Genomic DNA, 19,378 nt, shown 5'->3' on the forward strand with positions numbered 1-19,378 from the left:
AATTCTTCCCTGTGTGAGACTATGCTGCCCATTGCAGTACCTCTAGCATTATTAGCCCCTGCCAACTAAATGCCAGTGTGCCCCCCGATCACTTTGGCAATAAATGTCTCATAAGTTTCTAGAACACCCCTCAGGTGTCAATACTCCCGCTGAGAGCTACTCCTCTAAAGTTACCTTCTGCATCCTTCAGCCTATTTCCTTCTCTGCCTTCTCCAGCCCATCACCTACATGGCTCAAATACGAGTCTTTCCCAGTTATTTCTTGCTTAACAGATTCGTATGTCTCCTTATGTCCTGTGAAATGAAGTTCAAATTTTTAAACATGGCCCATCAGCTCAATTCTCTCGAAATCCTCATCCTGCATGCCACCTGACCTATGGAACTGGCCTTGCCACTATGTGCTGCCCCTCCATCAGGCACATGGACAGCTCTTTGGAAATCCCGTTCATCCTTCAGGACCGGCCCCATCAGCACCTCTGGAGGCCTCGTGGGTCCTCTTTCCAGCTGGTGGTGTCCTGCCTTGAGCTCCCGAAATGCCTTTGGAAGACTTCCGTTCTGACGTTTATCATTCTGAAATGCAAGAGCTGAATTCTCTTTCTGCCACTGGCTGTAAGCGCCCTGCCTTGTTCATTTTGGCATCCTTGGCTCTATCTTAGTGCCAAGCACACTGCCTGGCACACTGCTGGGGTCAGTGAATTTTGGTTGAAAGAATGAATCCTCAGTACTTCCATAAGTTCTTACTCCTTGGGAAACTAACTGCTCCGGTTCTCCTGAGACGTTGATTACCTTTGCAGCTCACAAAAATTTATTACCATTTATTTATATTATACACATGCCTTTATTTGAGAAGATAGACAGGGCTCTGTATGCATAATTCCAGGGAGAAAGGGAAGGAAGCTCCCAGTTCAAAACATCAACATCATCATCATCATCACCAACAAAAAAAGCAACACAAAGTCTCCCAAATACTAGAAATTCTCTCACAGGGCAAAGTCTTTTTGTTCCATAAAGAAAGAGGCAGTTTAAAACTCAAATGCCCCACGTGAGAAATTTAAGGACAGTGGAAATGTTTGAGAGAAGAAAAGCAGAGGCTGCGGAGAGATGAGGAAGCCCTGGGAACCCAAAAGGAGCCATAGTACAGGGCCCCTAAGAAGAGAACAAGCAGAAGTTTGTCTGAAGTGGCAGCTGCCGTGTTTAAATGACTTGTTTTCAAACATTGTCACTGGAGTCAACCTTGGACACTAATCCCCCTGCTACAGTTCTGATGCCCAAGCCACTGTTAAAATTGTTTTCTTTTACATGGTTTGACATTTAAAAATTACTCTTTTTTTCTTCCCAAAATTAATGCACATTAATTGGAAAAATCTTAAGAAATATGGCTAAATAAAAACAAGCAACATCCATCACCACGAATTCCACTGCCTATAGATGGCACTGTGAATATTCTGGTGTACGTGCTTCCAGCATCTTTGTTTCTCGCCAGTATTTTTAACCTCTCCTTGGTGTGACTCTGATAGCCAGTTGTTGGGGAAAACTGTAAATTTCAGAGCTAAAAAAGAAGGAAAAAAAAAGGCAAGAGCAAGAAGAGGGTAAACAAGGAACGTTGAGGAGTTTGCCAGCTCTTCTCCTCTGCTGGGGACTGTGCTGGGCATGGCGAGGAGTGATTAGAGCATTGGTGCTGTTACATCGTTCTCTGCACAGCCGTGATGTCGGTAATGCAATTCAGAATGACCGGAACGAAATTAACCGTGAGTCAGAGGGCAGCTCCTGGCTCTTAAAGCTAAGGAAAAATGGATTTTGTGGGGTTTATTAATTCAACATTTTCTCCTCTATGTCTATGTTTCATTTATGCAGTATGAAGTCCAAGAGGCCTTAACTGATGCACCTTAACTGATGCTCCTTAACTGATGCTTAGCATTTCCTTCTCCCAGCTGGGGGGCTTTTCCTTCTGCTCCACACACGGCCAGCACTAAGCCTGTGCCTGTCTCTGGCACGGCTCCTGTCGTTCTTCCCTCACCAACTTCAGCCATCATGAGCCATGGCTGCTCTGACCTCCTCTGACACCCTGATGGGCCTCTGCTTTCAGCTCCTTCCTGCCCATCCTTTGCCCCATGGCAGACACTGCTTCCGAAGCCCAGCCCTGGTTATTACCTCTTTGCTCAAAAACCTTCAACAATTCCCTGATGCAAAAGGAAGTTCATGCTGTTAGCAGGCTATGTGCCTTAGTCTACCTTTCCAGCCTTATATTCTCTTACTCTCAGAAGGCTCCAGTGAAAAGTCATCTCTGAAGAGGCTGCCATGCACTTTGAAAAAAATGTTGTTTGTTTAGCTAATTATGAAAGTTAAATGTGCTCATTGTAGACAATTTGGAAAATATAGGCAGTGTAAAGAAGAAAATGATAATCACCCATATCCCATTGCCTAGAATTAGCCGTTGTTAACACTTCAGTGCAAAATGGTACAAAATTATGCTCAAAGTGTACATACAATATGGTATTTGGCTATTTTCACTTATTATATTATGGACATTTGCTCAGATCATTAAAATATTCTTATAAAATATGATTTGAGTGGTTGTTCAATGTTCCATTGTATAGTTGTGCCATAATTTATGTAATCATCCATCTATTGTTGCTATTGCTCGGCATTCAGGTTTCTATCAAATTTTCAAGAACTATAAATAAGGCTACGATGAACTTGCTTGCATACAAATGTTTGATCACATTTTTCATGTTTACTTAGAAGAGATTCCTAGAAGATGGCACCTTGCAACTCTTTGGCTTATTATTTTAATCATTGGCATGTTTATCTCCCCTACTAAATGTGTGTCTACCCTGTGCAAACCAGCACAGTGTTCTGCCCATAATGGGTGCACTATGAATGTTGGTTGAATTAAAAGGCAGTTCACCTCCTTGGGTCTTTGTCATTTGTAAACAGAAGGTGTTAAATTATATTACCTTTAAACAGTGACATACTATGGTTTTTGTACCTTCAGATTTTTGGTAATAGTACATATCTAAGACATGGTATTCACAAATAGTTGTGATCACAGCCCATTTCTTGTGTGGGTAACTGATTTTCTATAGGGCTCAGGATGGCCTGTAACCTGAATAAGGATGGAGGCTAGCTGTTGGGAGGCCACATGGCCAGTTGGGAAGTTAACCGGGTTTGCATTCCCCCAGCCCTGGCTTCAGTTTCCCCTCTGTGTGACCTTGGGCAAAGTACCTTAGTCTCTCTGGAATTCAATTCTTCTGTAATCACTGTTAATGATGTCTACTTGGCGGGGTTCATGGGAGGACTAAATGGGATAGTGTATGTAGGGCTCCTTGTAATACCGGGTTTTAATTGTCATAGCTATTATTGTAACACACATTTCAACAAATCACTTAGGCACCGTGTGCCCTGGGTGATGACATAAAGTTTGATCCACCAGGGTTTTTCTTTGAGGAAGGCATTAATCCTCTTTTTCATCATGAGCAGAGGGAACGGTGAGTCACCGTATAAGCCTATTTTCTGTGGGTGTATTTTTAATAGCAGAATCTAGACACAGGGCTCAGAAAATCTAGAGGAACTGGGTACTGATTTTGCCCCACCGTAGACAGACATTGGCACACCAAAGGAAACCAAATCATGGCTTTTTCGGGTAAATTATTTCAAGATCTAGATTATCCTCACTGAAATATAGCCTACCAGGCTCTCCCTGACTCCCATCAGAACATTTGTAACAAAATATCAAAACCACTACGGTACTAAGGAGAAAAACAAGAGGAGGACCCTAGAAGAGCCCGGAGGAATAAATGAATATTTGAGACCTTCGTTTAAGAAATCATGTTCATGGGGCCTTTCTGCTCTCAAGGAGTTCCTCTCTTTCACAGTCTCTCAGTCCCAATCAGTCAGAGAACTGGATCAGGCTTCCTGGGGTCCTCACCTCCTGCTCTTTCCAGTGGTTTTCGGGTGGATTACGGAGCATAATTCTCCTATTAAGTGTATTTCTCGGCTAACTCTCTGCCTTTTTTAGATGTATTGCTTGGGGGGCCAGCCCCGTGGCCCAGTGGTTAAGTTTGTGTGCTCTGCTTCTGCAGACTAGGGTTCACTGCTTCACATTGCTCATCAAGCCATGCTGTGGTGGCATCCCACACAGAAGAACTAGAATGACCTGCAACTATGTACTGGGGCTTTGGGGAGAAAAAAAAAAGAGGAAGATTGGCAACAGATGTTTGCTCAGGGCCAATCCTCCTCACCAAAAGAAAGAAAGAAAGAAAGAAAGAAAAAAGCATACTTAGATGGATTGCTTGGTCCCCTTATAGGTGTAGGTTCTCCAGGACTTTGTAATGGATGTGTTATGGGAGCTCCCTGGTAGGCTAATCCTTTGGAATGTGGAACCTACTTTCTCAGAAGCCACGCAATGACAGGGGGTTCCGCTGCCCAGCTGAACCCGAGTCCATGGGGGGCAGGGTGGGGAGATGCAGGCATCCCATCCACAGAGGCAGACAGGCTGAGCTGGGCCACAGGAAGGAGGAAAGTGTGGCTGAAATGTTCTAAGCAAGCTCCATGCAGCCAGGGCATTGCCCAGAGCCTTCCTGTTTGCATCTCGGAGGAGAGGCAGAGCTGTGCTCTCCAGGGGGAACTTGGTCTGGCCTCCCTCCTGAGTTGGCTCTGCCCTTGTGCCTCCTCCTTCCAGCTGCTGGGCCCCAAGGATCATTCTGAGCAGCTGGAGCGAGGGTGGGGGGGTCTTTGACATGAATCTTTACATGAACAAACTGATAAGGAAATTTTTGGAAAAAAGGCAAAATGGCTGGCTTAACACAGATGTTATATTTACAGCAGTAAGGGGCACACTTGGGAAAGAGACAGTCCCGTGTAAAAGCCTGTCTCTCCCACTTCCCAGCTGCGTGGTCTTGGGTGGGTTACTCCAGCTGCTCTAGCTTTAGCTTTCTCGTGTGTAACGTGGTGGTAAAAACAGCACCTATCTTACAGGGTTGTTGTGAGCAATCATATGAAATAACGTGCCTGAATCACCTAGCACAGTCCAGGTGCACTGAAAGCGCTAAAGAAACAAACCCACAAACCAACCTTTTTATTACTTAAAATATCATGGCTTCAGGCTAGGAAGTTTTCAGTTAACCTTCATTGTAAGCATCCCTGAGTTACACAATTCCATATTGATTTTAAGAATAGAGCAAATGGGTCGCCTAATTTTGTTACCTAAAGAAGTTCGATCCCATTTATCAAACAGTTAAGGAGTGCTGATTGCATCAGGTGCTGTGCTGGGTGCTGGGGCAGGAGAGGAAGGGGACCACGTCCCTGTCCTCAGGGTTCTCACAGTCAGGTGCCTGTGTGGTGGAAATGTCATTGCACTGGGAGACACGGGTCCGAGTAAGGTAGCACAGCCTAGTGAATAACAGTGGAGATCTGGCGTCCAACTCTCTCCGTTCAAATTCCAGGTCTCTCACTGGCTAGCTATGTGACCTTGTAACTTGAGCTCTCTACATCTCAAGTTGATTTTTTCCTTCTGTAAAATGGGGGTAATAGTAGCATCCTCCCTAAAAGTATTATTGTAAGGATCAAATGAGATGCTCCATGGAACTTGCTTAGAAGATGCAGGGCTGATAGTAAGCATCAGTAAATGATGTTTATCACGACTGTTGACAGGCCAGAGCCCTGAATTTTAGTCCTCTCTTTCCCACTGAGCAGTTCTGTAGTCTTGGGCAAGGCTCACGCCTCTGAAACAAAAGGGACTGAAGGAGCTGACTATCAAGGGGAAAGGGAGCTGTACTCCACCCTGGGGGCAGGAAGGATGTGTCTAGAACACAGGGGCTCCCCCGGGGCACCTCAGTACTCCCCTGGCCTGTGTTAAAGTCAGTGGGAAACTGTAACAACCCAATTCAGGCAGGTCCGTGTGGAGCCTTGGCATTCTCCATTTAGAAACCAAAACGGCGGGGTGGGATGGATTAACTGCTTAAATTCCCTTTCAGATTTCAGTTGGCAAATTCTAAATTGCCATTCTACTTCTAACTTGCTGTGTTTTGTACACCGAGGTATCTGGGCAAATAGCCAGTTTTATTTTCAGATCACCATGGTAGATGTGAGTAGCTCAGTAATAAGACTGTGTGGCTGAAATTCAAATAGGAAACACACCCACTTCGTATGAAAAATGTCAAATGACAGAGTTAAACATGATGTTTTTCTTACAATGTCATTCTGAATGGAGGAGAATTACAAAGTTGGATTTCAATGACTGGGCTTTTTCTCTGGCTATAAATACACGGTTATAGTATAAGAATGGCTTGTTTAAGCTTCTCCTTGCACCTTAAACAGAAGGGGTGGCAATTCCTTCCTCTGATAATAGTGCTTAGGCCTGGTATGAATTGTGCTGCGTGCGTGTGGCCTGCTCAGCTGAAGGACGCGAGCCCTGGATTTTCATGCTTGTAGCCGCCCAGCGGAGAGACCCTCTTGGGAGGTTATGTAGGAGTCCACCTGCATGAAAGTCAGCTTCACAAAACCTGCAAATGACAGACTGTGCTTTCTAAACTTGTGCCTCACAAAATTACTAATTAATATGTTCTTACCAATTGCTAGCATTAATACAGATCAATGACCTATTTAAACAGTACATTAATTGTTTCAAAGGGTTGTTTCAAATTTTGCATTTGTTCAAGGGGAGAATATAGACTGCAATTCTTTTCTCTTTTGGAGAGGTGGATGGTTATTAAATTAAACCGCTTTCTTAAGGAATTGTAAAGATCGTCTTCTGGGTACCAGAAAAGATATATTTGTCTTAATCAGTAGAGCTAATTGGTTTCAGAAATGCAGTGCTACCCCTTTTCCTTAAAAATTTTGTTACTGTAAAAGTAATAATTAGCTATCATTGTAGAAAATTTGGAAGGTAGGAAAAAGACCTATAGTCTATCACCTTAACATGCCTACTACTGTTACATCAGTTTTTAAGTTATTTTCATGTAAGACAGGTAATATTCACAGAGTAATTTTTTATTCCTTTCTTTCTCTCCAGCAAATCTTTTTTTTTTAATCCATGAACACTCATTAGTTTGCATTATTCAGGAAAGGCATATTGATTAATCCATGCTCTAATTAAATGCCATAGATTTTTAAAAAAATGACTAATTCTAATACCGGGGTTAAAAACCAAGCAGACGGAGTAAACTGACAACGTACAGAGTTTCTCTCTCTCCATTTCCCTCTCTCTCCATCTTTTGCTTTCTCTTTTGAATTTGGGAGGCCACACCGTGGCTGGTTTTATTAAGTGGGACTCCGGTCTCTCACAATGTGTAATTAACAACCAAATCGAATCGAACCCTTTCAGTCCACTGGCGTTTCAGAGGTGAGAAGGACCGGCTCAGTCTTGGCAGCCTCTCAGGCCTGGCTGAGTCATCCTCTGGGATCAGTAGTAAGCTAGAGGAAGAACTTCCTTCCATTAGAGAGCATCTGTGGCTGATGCTGCCGGGATCTCTGAAGAAACAAGCACGAATAGGACTGGGCTGATCAAGGTGTGCATGAGCCCTGCCTGGGGAGCCTGGTGGTATTATTATTCCCCATCTCCCTCCATGGGACTGTGACCTCCAAAACTCCACTTTCTCTCGTGAATTGTTAGGAAGACTTGTCTAATTCCCTCAACCTCACCGAGGCCATCTTGCTGCTCTGATACAGGGCTAGCACAGTGTTTCTTCTTTAAAAATAAAACATTAAAAAATTTAAATTCTGGATTAAAAATAGAAATGCCACATGACTCAGCTATCCCACTACTGGATATCTATCCAAAGAACTTGAAATCAGCAATTCAAAGAGACCCATGCACCCCTATGTTCATTGCAGCATTATTCACAACAGCCGTGGAAGCAACTTAAGTGCCCATCAACTGATGATTGGATGAAGAAGATATGGTATATATACACAATGGAATACTACTCAGCCATAAAAAGGATGAAATTGTCCCATTCACAACAACATGGATGGACTTTGAGGGTATTATGTTAAGTGAAATAAACCAGGTAGAGAAAGACAATCTCTGTATGACTCCACTCATATGTGGAAGATAAACAAACACAAGGACAAAGAGAACAGATTAGTGGTTACCAGGGGAGGGGGGGAGTAGGGGGTGGGCACAAAGGGTGAAGTGGTGCACCTATAATGTGACTTACAAATAATAATATGCAACTGAAATTTCACAAAATTGTAAACTATCATAACCTCAATAAAAAATAAAATAGGAAAAAAATGTAAATTCTGAAATATTTTAGACATAAGCAAAAGTACAGAAAGCAATATCAGCCATACCTATTTAACAGATTTCAACATTTTTGCTTCAGATCTCTCTTTCTGAAAAGAAATACAAGGTACCAGTTAACAGCTACGGCTCCCCTGGGTCTTCTCTTCCTTCCTTATCTCTAGAGGTAACTGATCTCCTGGAGATGGTATGTGTCACGCCCATGGATGTTTTAAACTTTTTTTTCCACCACATAAGTTGTATCCATATAGATTATTGTTTTGTCTGTGTTCAAAATGTTTGAAACTAGTATCAACTAGCTTTTTCACTCAAATTTTTATTTTTGAGATTTGTCTGTCTCTAGGTCTAGATAACCCATTTTAACTCAGGCATAATATCTGACTGTATGAATATACTAATTTATTTACTCATTCTTCTAATGCTGGCAGTTTGGTGGTTTCTCTTTTCACCACAAATACGAACAATGCTGCCGTGAATACCCTGGCAGTGTGTGCCTCCTTTCACACGTGTGGTTGGAGTTGCTGGGGTGTAAGGTGGGGGGATGTTAACTTTACTAGATATTGCCAATTTGTTCTCTAAAGTGGTTGCGGAAGTTTATGCTTCCACCGGCAACGTGTCAGACTTCTTGGTTCTGCACGTCCTCGCCAACACCTAGTGTTAGCAGACTTTAAAATTGTTGCTTGTATGATGGGTTTGAAATAGCTTCAAGAGGTTTAATTGGTATTTCTCTGATTGTCCATTTAGTTAACTAGGTCCTGTCACATGTGTTTTGACCATATGGTTTCCTTTTCTGTGAATTGCTTGTTCCTAATCATTGCCCATTTTCTACTGTGTTTTGTCCTTTTCTTATACATCTGTAGGAATTCGAAAATACATCTGATTGATACTAATCTCTTGTTAGTTATATGCATTGAAGATATCTCTTGGTCTGTGGCTTTTCTTTTTTTTTTTCCTTTTTTTAAAGTTCATTTTCTTATGTGTCAAGGAGACTTGACTATTACACTTACTTTGCCGACAGAATCCTAAAATTAAAAAGGGATTTTTTCTTTCCGATGAAACTTGGTTTTCAGAACCTAAAATGGAAGATGCTACCGTCCCATGGCAAATGCAGACCTCCGGTGCTGTTTCTGGCCCGCTCTGAGAGCTCACGTGACGTTTGCTTCAAGAGGGAATTTAGTTGGGACAAGGCTCTAAGTCATCCATTTCTTATGAAAACGCTGAGGAGAGAAATTTCACCAAAAAAGGGGGAAGTATGGGGATTGGATTTTCTTTATCCAATACAGCCTGGATGCTTCAAAAATTTTTGGTTAAAATAACTCCTATGTCCTAAAACCAAAAGAAATCACCTAACTGGGAGAGGAGCCTCCTCCCCTGGAGACAGAACAAGAGCCTCGAGCCCCTCGCCGTCTGTACGCTGGCGACCAAAGTCTTGGTTCACGGAAAACAATAGCCAGAGCAGGAAGGGGCCCAGCATTTGCAGCTCCTCTCAACAACAGAAGACAATCCTGAGGAGAGCCGGACAGTGTTGTTAATTTCCAATGAACAACTGTATTCAATTAATCTGTTTGACTCACTTCACCTTAGACCATACACTGAAACTGCGTCCGCGACATGTCTAACCACCTTCCCCGTGTCTGTAATAACGCATAGCAGACACACCACACACACACGCTAAACTGTGCTGTGCTGACCTGTGAAAACAGGACCAGCCAGTTCCCTACATTTGTTTTTATTCTTAGGTATGTAAGGAAGAAATGAGCTTTGGGGGCTCGTCTTGTTTCCTATTTTAACATTTACTCCGCATTCTAATATTTTATATGTAGCTCATAATGCAGTGCTATAATGTCTGTGGCTTATCTTTTTTCTTTTTAAAACTGTCTTTTATTGTATGGAAGTCTTTAATTTTAATGTAATCAAATTTGTCAATGTTTTTCCTTATGATTTACTGTTTTTTTTTTTGTGTGTGTGTATGATTTGTTTAAGAAATCCTTCCTTATGCTGATGTCATAAAGATTTTATCTTACATATTTATCTAGAAGTTCTAAAATTTAGCTTTTCACATTTGGGAATTTTATCCATTTGGCAATTTTTGCTTTATATATTTTGAGGCTATGTTGTTAGGCATATACAGGTTCAGAATTAAATATTCCTGGTTTTTCCTTTTATCATTACGTTATTACCATTTTTATTTATAATAATCATGTTTTTATATAAAATTATTTTGTCTGATATTAATGGAGCTATAACAGCCTTTTTTGATTAGTATTTGAAAAATGTTGATTATATTTTTTCTATCCCTTTACATTAAACCTTTCTGTGTCTTTATGTTTTTCAAGTATATCCCTGAAATGAAAATATTAAACATCCACGTTTAGAATCCTAAAATGACTCATTGAATCTGTTTATATTTATTGGATTACTGGAATATTTAGATTATTTCCATTATATTATTCTGTGCTGTGTGGTTACCGTGCCTTTGCTTTGCCTCTCTCACCCCCCACTTCCTTTTAATTTTCTATAGGACAAGTAAGTTTTCTCTTCTCATTTGATTGTTATACAGTCTATTATTTTTGTCAGTTATTCTTTAATTTTCACTTAAAATCTGAAGCTAGTCAATATCATTGCCTGCCTTCTGCATGAAACAAGTGCCTTGGACTCATGTCACTCTTATTAATTTCCCCTGTTCTTCAGTGTCATCGTTCCCTATTATTTCATTCCCGTCTTGTTTTTAAGTCCTCACTGCTTTGGCAGTTATCCTTTATTTTGATTTATTTCTTATTTTTAACAGGTAGATGCTTCTTTAGGTTTACCCACAAGTTTCCCAGTTTCTTTCTTTGCTCATTATTCTCTGGTTTAATCTCCTTCCATAAGAATATTCTTTAGATTTTCTTTTATTAAGGGTCTCCGAGTGATTAACTCTCCTAGTGTTTGTTGGGAAATGTCATTATTTCAGCCTTACTCCTAGTGTGTTTAGAATACTAATTGACAGTTATTTCCCTCCAGCATTTTGAACCTGCTATTCCATTGTCTTCTGGCCTCTGTTGTTGCTCTTGGCAAGTGTGAGTTGCAACGGCCATTCCTTTCTAGGTAATCTTTCTATCCTCACTGCACACATTTAGGATTTTTTTCCTCTAGTCTTTGAGATTCTAAAGTTTGTTGCATATATCTAGGTGTGGATTTATTTTTTTATTTATTTTGCTCAGAGCGAATGGTTGTCTTTACACCTGAGAATTCATATCTCTATGAAATTCTGGAAAATTCTCAGACACTATGTTTTCAAACATTTTGCCTACACATTTTCTCTGATCTCTCTTTCTGAAAGGGATATTTGATAAACACTTGGCCTTCTCGTTTCATTCTTCTTGTCTCTTAATGATGCTTTCATATATTCAGCTCTTTTATCTTTCTCTACTGCATCTTGTGCAATTGCCCTAAGTCTGTCTTTCAGTTCACTGATTCTCTGTCTAGCTATGTGTAATCTGCTGCCTAAGTTTAAATTTCAACAACCATATTTTTATTTCTAAAAATTCAATTGACTATTTTGCAAACTGCTTATTTTTTTCTCATGACATCTTGTGTTTTCTTTGTGGTCCCCTCCCCCCTTTCTTTTAGCTCTTTAATATTTTATGTTCATTTATTTCATACTCTCCTTCAGATTTCCTCTTTTCTCAGGTTCTTGGAATGCCTAACTCCAGTTCATTTTGACTCCTGGGGGAGTATTTCTTCATCTGTTTTATAATTTTTGTCTGTTAGCTAACTTTAATGGAGTTTATTTTCTCTGAAGTGCCCTCTCTAGCCTGGATTGAGAAAAATATCCCTCCAGAGTTGGCTTGCATTTTCCTTCTGCCAGGTACTTCATGGGTATCCATGCCCAATTTTTATGTTAACTTCTCAGCCTTGGGATTCTCACACCACGTGAGTAGTGTGAATCTGGACTCCAAATCCTTGCATGGAAAGGCTTGAGGTTTTGATTTCTCATGCAAAGCTTTTTTTGTCCTCTACTCAGAGCACTGGTCAGGGAAAAGCTTCCTTGATGATCACTGCTGCAGTGGGTGGGATTTCTCTAGTCCCTCCTTTCACCAAGAGTGAGGTGTTTTGAGGGTCCTAGCTCCATGTAGGAGGTTTGGTTCCAACTCTCTTCCTCCAATGGGCCTCCATCCACTGTCTCTTCTGCATGGGCCTTCCAGGCCAAGCCCTTAAGCATTAGTGCCCTTTCCTGGGTCTCAGAGACCTTCTTCCTCTTACCCTCCCCTGCAGGAGCGTGTCCCCATTTCTTTCGTCTGACTCTTTCACCTCGTCATTCTCTGAAACTTAAGTGGAGCTAACTCTGCTTCTGATGATACGTCTTGTGGCCTGAAGTCCCTTTACAGTCTAGGCCCCACAGCTCTCAGCTTGCTGAAGGCACGACCCACGTTTTAGTCTTTTTCAGGGTTAATATGGAACCTAGCAAGCTTCTTGCAACAAATGTTTGCTAATTAATCCACAAGTTCACCAGTCTGGGCAATTGTTGTGTGTGTATCTTCATACAAAATATATAAGTTGTTTTCCAATTAAACTGATATGGTTGGAGATCCCCCAAGCCAGAGATCCTGTTGGGGTGTTACGGAGAGAGTATTGGACTAGGAGTCAGAAGTCCAGGGTTTTATACTAGTCTGTGGTAGAAAAATTGTGTGTCTTTAGACAAATCATTCTACCTTTCTGAACCTGAGTTTCTTTGTCTATGAAATGAGAATGCAATATCTGCTCTGCTCTGCTTACCCCACGGGGCTGTGACAAGGATTAAATGAGAAATGCCATGTGGGAAAGTGTTATAAAGTTTAAAAGGCTACCCATGGTATGTTGTTGATAATGTGCTGTTGTCTGTGGGTCAGGACTTGGCAAACCACAGAGGCAATAACAAGATTTCCTGATTCCTCTTGGGAAATATTGTTTATTCTAGCATTGTCTGGCTGCTGGCCTTGCTACAGAAATACTTTTTCACTTGTCAAACTCCCTTTAATGGTCAATATGTTGACCAAAGGAGCCCCATTGATATTCTGGAAGGCTTAGAGGAAGCTTCATTTTTGGTTGTTTAACTCAAAGAATTGCATCAAATGTCATCCTCTCTTTCAGCAACATCCTTCCAGTTTTTTCCCTTAAGTCAATGCAATATTTACCACCATGGTGCCTTTTGAAGTAGAAATGGGGCTCTCACATCTTGTCTCCACCTCCCTCTCTCCCTCCCTCACCAGTGTGCACCCAGTCCCTCTGTATAGATTTACACCGTTGGGCCTCACGCCACACAGAAGATACATTCCCATCAGTTCAACAAACACTGGTTCCTAAAAGTTGTGTGTAAAGCAGACTTTTGCAAACAGAATATCATATTTTTACATTAAATAACACATGTTCCCCTCTGGTTTTGATCTGCATTTAGTCAACATTGAATTTAGTATCTATCTCTCCATCAAGTTCAGTCTCTGATAGCCTGTAAACACATACTATTTAGGAATCCTGGTGATTCCTTTTATTAAATGAAGAATCCTTGCCGGAAAATAATTCCAGCCCAATCTACCATTAAGGTGTTCTGGTAATGGATTTTCACATAAGAGGTTTGTGTGGGTGTGTAATGTTTATCTTTTCTTCCTGTTTCACTTTTGAGTCACTACTCTTTAAACACATGGATGACAAATATTGAGTGCAGGTCCTCTCTTCAATGTTGTCAGAGAGCGCCATGGAGTGGAGTGCTGTGAAATAAACAGCAGGGAATGTTACCTGAGCCAGCCCTGACCAGTGGGAAATCACAGTCATACAAATTATAGGTTTTCTCTGGAGAACAGAATTATTTTCTGAGTCATTTCCAGAGCCTCTGAAGTGGCACTTCCTGTTGTTAGAGTTCTGTTGTGCTGAGGTGAGATTTTTAGCTACTGACCCCCATGGAGGAGACATGGAGGCATCAGAGAGCGTGCTCCCAGGGCTGGAGCTGGAAGAAGTGATCAGATCTGACCCCAAAAGACGTGCCCAGGGTCACAGTGCTAGTTACAGGCAGTAAGGACTCAGGAGGTCTGTCTCTAGTACAGTGGTTTGGGTTTTCTTTTAAGAAATTTAAGCTTTAGCAGTTTATTCTTTTGCAGAAGTAATAGGCTATATTCTCTGAAGTCAGATAGATCTGCGTTAGAATCCCTGTCCCATCTATTGCAGCTTTAAAGTCTTTTTGAGCCTCAGTTTCCTCATCTGAAAGATGAGGATAATAATGCCTACCTTGTAGGATTATTATCTTAATTCATGTTAATGTATAGGAAGTGCCCGGTACATACTAGACGAAAATACAGACGTTATTATTATTATTCCAAAAGATGGTGGTGGACCAGCTGCGACCTATAATTTTAACAATAACGTGCATTTTCTACAGCACTTCTTTGGCAACTAAGTCTTTCCTCATCTCTCCAGCTTTGGGCTCGATGTAGATTCAGGTTCCACAAAGGCCTTTCTTGGGAATCAAGGGTTTTATTTTTAAAGGATTTCTAGCCACACAAGGTCTGGTTCTCACTGCAGAATCCTGGATTGTTGGGAGGAAATCTGTAGCCCCTCAGGCTCTGAGGACCAGGAGAAATAAATCTGTGTTCTTCACTGAATGTTTCTAGGGCAACTTCCCTTGTCTCAAAAGAAAGAGAGCCAGGCTGGTACGGGAAGTGAGACACCCAAGCAGTGCTTCAGAAGCCTTGGGCTGAGGAGGTGGGTGGCGATGGGGGTAACAAGGTAGGGGAGACCCTACCTGAGCTCAGCTTCAGCTGAGATGAGCGAGGCAATGAGCTGATGGTGCTCCAATGCAATAGTATCTCAAGGGACTAGAAGACGAGTGACTAATTCAGGATCCAGTCTTGTCCTTGGGAGCGAGGCTGGCGTGGCTCTGCTGACCTGCTGGGTTTGAGCTGGCCAAGGTTAAATAGAGGCAATTGCAGTTGGGAGACTGAGGCGGTGTGTGTACACGTGCATGTGTATAGTGGTTATTGTCAAGTGAAACTACAGCAAGACTTGTGCAAATCGCCTCCCTCTTTATTACTTTCCTAGGAAAAGGGAGTGACAACCATCCCCTTGCTTGACCTGCAGGCAGTGAAAGAGAGAGTTCCCTGGAACATCTGGGAGCCTGCAGCTTGGCGGAGAAAACAGTGATAAAAAGGTAAGTCAGAAGGGAGGCTGAGTTCAACTTCCTCTTCTTGCTGGTGCAGGGCTGAGGGTGACCAGCAGAATGGTGTGGAAAATAGCTGGCTGGAGAGGCCCTGGCTCCTCCCTGTCCTGTCGATAAACAGATGACCTCAGCGTCTTGTCCTATGGACACAGCCCCTTCCCTGCTGTCACTAGAGAATGAAGAAAAAAATGGAAGAGAGGAAAAATACTGCATCAGAAAAGGGATGGAAAAAAACCCCCAGGAAATGAAGGGCGGAAGAAGAAATTGAAGAAATCAAGCCCTTAGGAGCTTGAGCATTTTGTACAGTGGTCCACCCTGGAACCGAATGGAATCGAATGTGATCCATGAAATGCATCTTTAAATTAATAATATGCTGCTGATGTTATAAATTTTCAAGCTGGAGAGCACTGTGACAATCATCTGTGCTAGGCTTTCTGTCTTATAGATGAGGCGTCTCAGGCCCCGAAAAGCAAAGGCTCTGGTGTGAGGTGAGGTGCGCACAGCTGGAGAGGCTGTGAAACCACCAGCCCGGTTCCACTTCTCCATGGGGCTTCCTTATCTTTGTTTTGGTTTTAGGCATGCAAAGGTCATCTGGTTTACCCTCTCTCTGCACTTCTGCCCGTCCCCACCAGTCCTTTCACCACAAGTGGAGAGTGGCTCCTGTCAGCTGAGAGAAAGGGGGGCCACTCAAGTCAGGTGTGAAGCCAACAAGGAGAGGGCGCTCTTTCTCCCCAGTCCTCAGAGTTGTGCTGTCTCCAACATGGTTCAAAACCAGGCAAGGAATAGCAACAATGGGCCCTGATTCTACAGCTATGAGATGTTCTTTTTCTCTCACATTTTTCACAGTTTAATCTCCTGAATTACTTTCCTATTCTGTCCTCTCTCCGTGTCTACCTGATCTATCTTACTCACTTACCAGAACCTTCTGTCACTCTTCTGGTCACAATTCCTCTGCACTGAAACCTTTGGCAGCTCCCACTGCTTGTGGCTTGAAGCCTAATCTTCTTAGCTTGGCATTCAAGGTCCGGGAGAGATGCCTTTTACTCATCTTGTTGCCACTGAGCTTGTAATGAAATGCTTCTCTGAAAAATTCCAAGCTGCTGAGCCCCAAACGAGTTTTGGCAAGGATCAACTTGTAGTTTGTCAAAAAAATAAAAAAGCCAACCCCAAGACCTTTGCTTTAGTATTTAAAGCAAAGTTAAAATGGACCACCCTGGGTGCTGCTATGCAGTCATGCCCTGAGTTACACCATAAACATTCCGCTGGACTAGACATTGGCCCTTCGTGGAAGCTGAGCTGTGAGATTAGGCTGGCAAATTTATTTCATTTTCTAATCACAGTGGTTTCTTCTTGATTTTTTTGTCTGTTTGTTTTGGTTTTACGCTAGGAAAGGCTTGATGTCTCTGGTCTTAAGACCTTAAAATCACCTTAAAAGTCCAAATAGTTTCTGATATATAGATTAGGCCTCTAGGCTTGGTGAAGTTGGGATCATTAGTTAATAGCTTCTTAATAATGCTTCTTGAAAGTGACTTTTGAAAATTGGGGAACAATTGAATGATTCAGAACTCAGAAAAGGCCAATTGTTCATTTGTGTGCGAGACATACCTCCTTCTCTCAAGCCTAGGACACTGACAAAGGCTTTGATAAGGGGAAGGAGACGCATCTCACTTCTCAAGGCCCAGCAAAGGCCCTGACACCTCCCACCCCAACTCTCTCTTTTAAGGGAAAGTGCTTTAGAAAGAATATAATTTTTTCCCCTCCTTTTTTTGTTGACTTAATTTTCTTTTTTGCTATCCCATTTGACATTTCTGTAATGTGCTCTGGTCTATCAGCAAGATTAAACTTTAGAATTCTCTTAAACTGAGCAAAATGCCCTTTCAAATTACTTGGCTTCTTTTCAAATGCCCCATTCTGTTTTGCTCAGTAAATATCCCTTCCGCCATTAGTTGTCCCGTTACAGCTCATGAGTCTCCCCGTGCTGTGTTCTTGCTTTGGGGTAATCACCCAATCTCAGCCTTCACTGAAAGAAATGAGTTCCCGTAGGCAAATGAAAATGTACTTTCGAGTTCTAGAATATTAATTTAAGTCTGGAGATGCAGTGTGCATCTCTGAAAGTTTAGGGCAAATTTGTCTTCCAGAAACCATTCGCAGGAAGCTTGAGGAACTAGACCGTTGCCTCTGTAAGTAGTAACTTGCATTATGTTGGTCAATTGGGCCTGTCATTTTGTTTATTTGACAGGTCCCCGGGAAGAATTCATATCACTTCACAGATTAAGAAAACCAAACCAAAACAACCAGTCTTGATGCAATTCTCCACGTATGCTAGGCAATTGGAACTTGGTATTAGACAGTGGTTCTGATTTTTATTAACAGCTCCTAGTCCGTGTTTTTTCCTATTGTAGCTACAGCTTTTAGCACATTTGTTGAATGAATAACTAAATGAATAAACAGCCGCTATTTTTCACTTTCTTAGATGGAGTGACTGAGGTCTGGAGAAGATCTGACTTGCCCGAAGTTCCACACCAAGTCCTTGGATGCCTGGGTCTGATCCTCTGATAAGGCCACAAAGGGAGACTTGCAGAGTCGTTCTTACCCCTGCAGTCATGTAAGATACAAGAGGACTGGTCCATTTCAGAGGGCATTTTCAAACTGTGGATGGGCAGTATGGATGGGGCGGTCAGAATGCACAGCGTTTGAATCTTGACCATAACCCTCTCTGGCTATGAGAGCCTGGGCAAGTCATTTAAATTTGATAATTCTCAGGGGCTGGCCCCGTGGCCGAGTGGTTAAGTTCGCGCGCTCCGCTGCAGGCGGCCCAGTGTTTCGTTGGTTCGAATCCTGGGCACGGACATGGCACTGCTCATCGAACCACGCTGAGGCAGCGTCCCACATGCCACCACTAGAAGGACCCACAATGAAGAATATACAACTATGTACCGGGGGGCTTTGGGGAGAAAAAGGAAAAAATAAAATCTTAAAAAAAAAATTTGATAATTCTCCTATGTAGAATTGGGATAATAATACCTACTTCACAGGACTAAATGAGTAAATGTGAGCTGTTGTTGTAATTATCAGAAGTATTATAACGTAGCTATCTAATTATCCTTGACTTTAAGAACACTCAATAACTTGCCATATTGGAATCACATGTGTAAATAGGTATCATAATGCTCAGTTGACAAGTTCTTGCCAGATTCTCAATGTACTGTGAAGGCACCATAGTATTTGCTTATAACTGTAGTTTGGAATAGACTTGGGGGCAGAAAGGAAGAACACAAGCTAGTCACTAAGATAGTATCGAAACAGAGAAGTCTTGTTTCTATTTTGACAGCTAAGTTCTATAGTGGCATATTTTAGTTGTCTATATTAGGAATTTATTTCTGGTGTGACAGTCTATACTCATTCAGATATTTTCTCCCTCTGTGTTTGGATGCTGGAACAGAAAGTGTGTCAAAAGTCTGTGTAACTAGAAAAGAACTTAAAATGAATCTCAAACAGTCTGTGTAGTTTGTACCTGCTTGGAACCAGGATAACCAGTCAGCCCCAGGGGAGAATAAAAATGATCAAAATGGTTGTTTGGCCTCTTTCAGAGGTAAGCATGTTGTCTGAGTTTTAAAAACCTTTTGAGAGTTGATTCTTTTGGCATTTTGTGGATGAGTCATAGTCACCCCATGAATGTTTTCTGTGTTGAGAGTGACTAACAGATAGAGTTTCAAATGTCAGGATCCACACACGGAGATTACTGACAAGGATAAGCCAGACCTCTGTGCTCTCAGAGTGAGGTCAGATCATGCTCCCCTCTGAAGCAGGATATACAGAATCAGTGCACAGTATGAGAGATTTGCCCCTTACAGAAACAACTCAACCACCAAGGTGGTTTATTCATGACTGTATGTAAACGGGGGCATCTACCCGAGGAGACTAGCATGTAACAATATGAGATAGGCGGTGAGTTACAAAGTTATA

At 42.0% G+C, this 19,378-nt stretch overlaps 1 protein-coding gene and 1 long non-coding RNA gene across 2 annotated transcripts in view; one reads left to right on the top strand and one right to left on the bottom strand.

Annotated features, from left to right (window-relative positions):
• The window catches only part of SLC7A14 (solute carrier family 7 member 14), a 116,871-nt gene that overhangs the window by 86,034 nt on the left and 11,459 nt on the right, over positions 1-19,378 (bottom strand). The gene's annotated exons all lie outside the window — the stretch shown is intronic.
• On the top strand, positions 1,501-18,366 carry LOC138918961 (uncharacterized). Its single transcript, XR_011428753.1, has 3 exons — positions 1,501-1,747; positions 15,295-15,403; positions 17,886-18,366. It is a non-coding gene; the product is annotated as an uncharacterized lncRNA (long non-coding RNA).

This window comes from Equus caballus, chromosome 19, assembly GCF_041296265.1.
Source record: "Equus caballus isolate H_3958 breed thoroughbred chromosome 19, TB-T2T, whole genome shotgun sequence".
In the NCBI taxonomy this organism is placed as follows: Eukaryota; Metazoa; Chordata; class Mammalia; order Perissodactyla; family Equidae; genus Equus; species Equus caballus.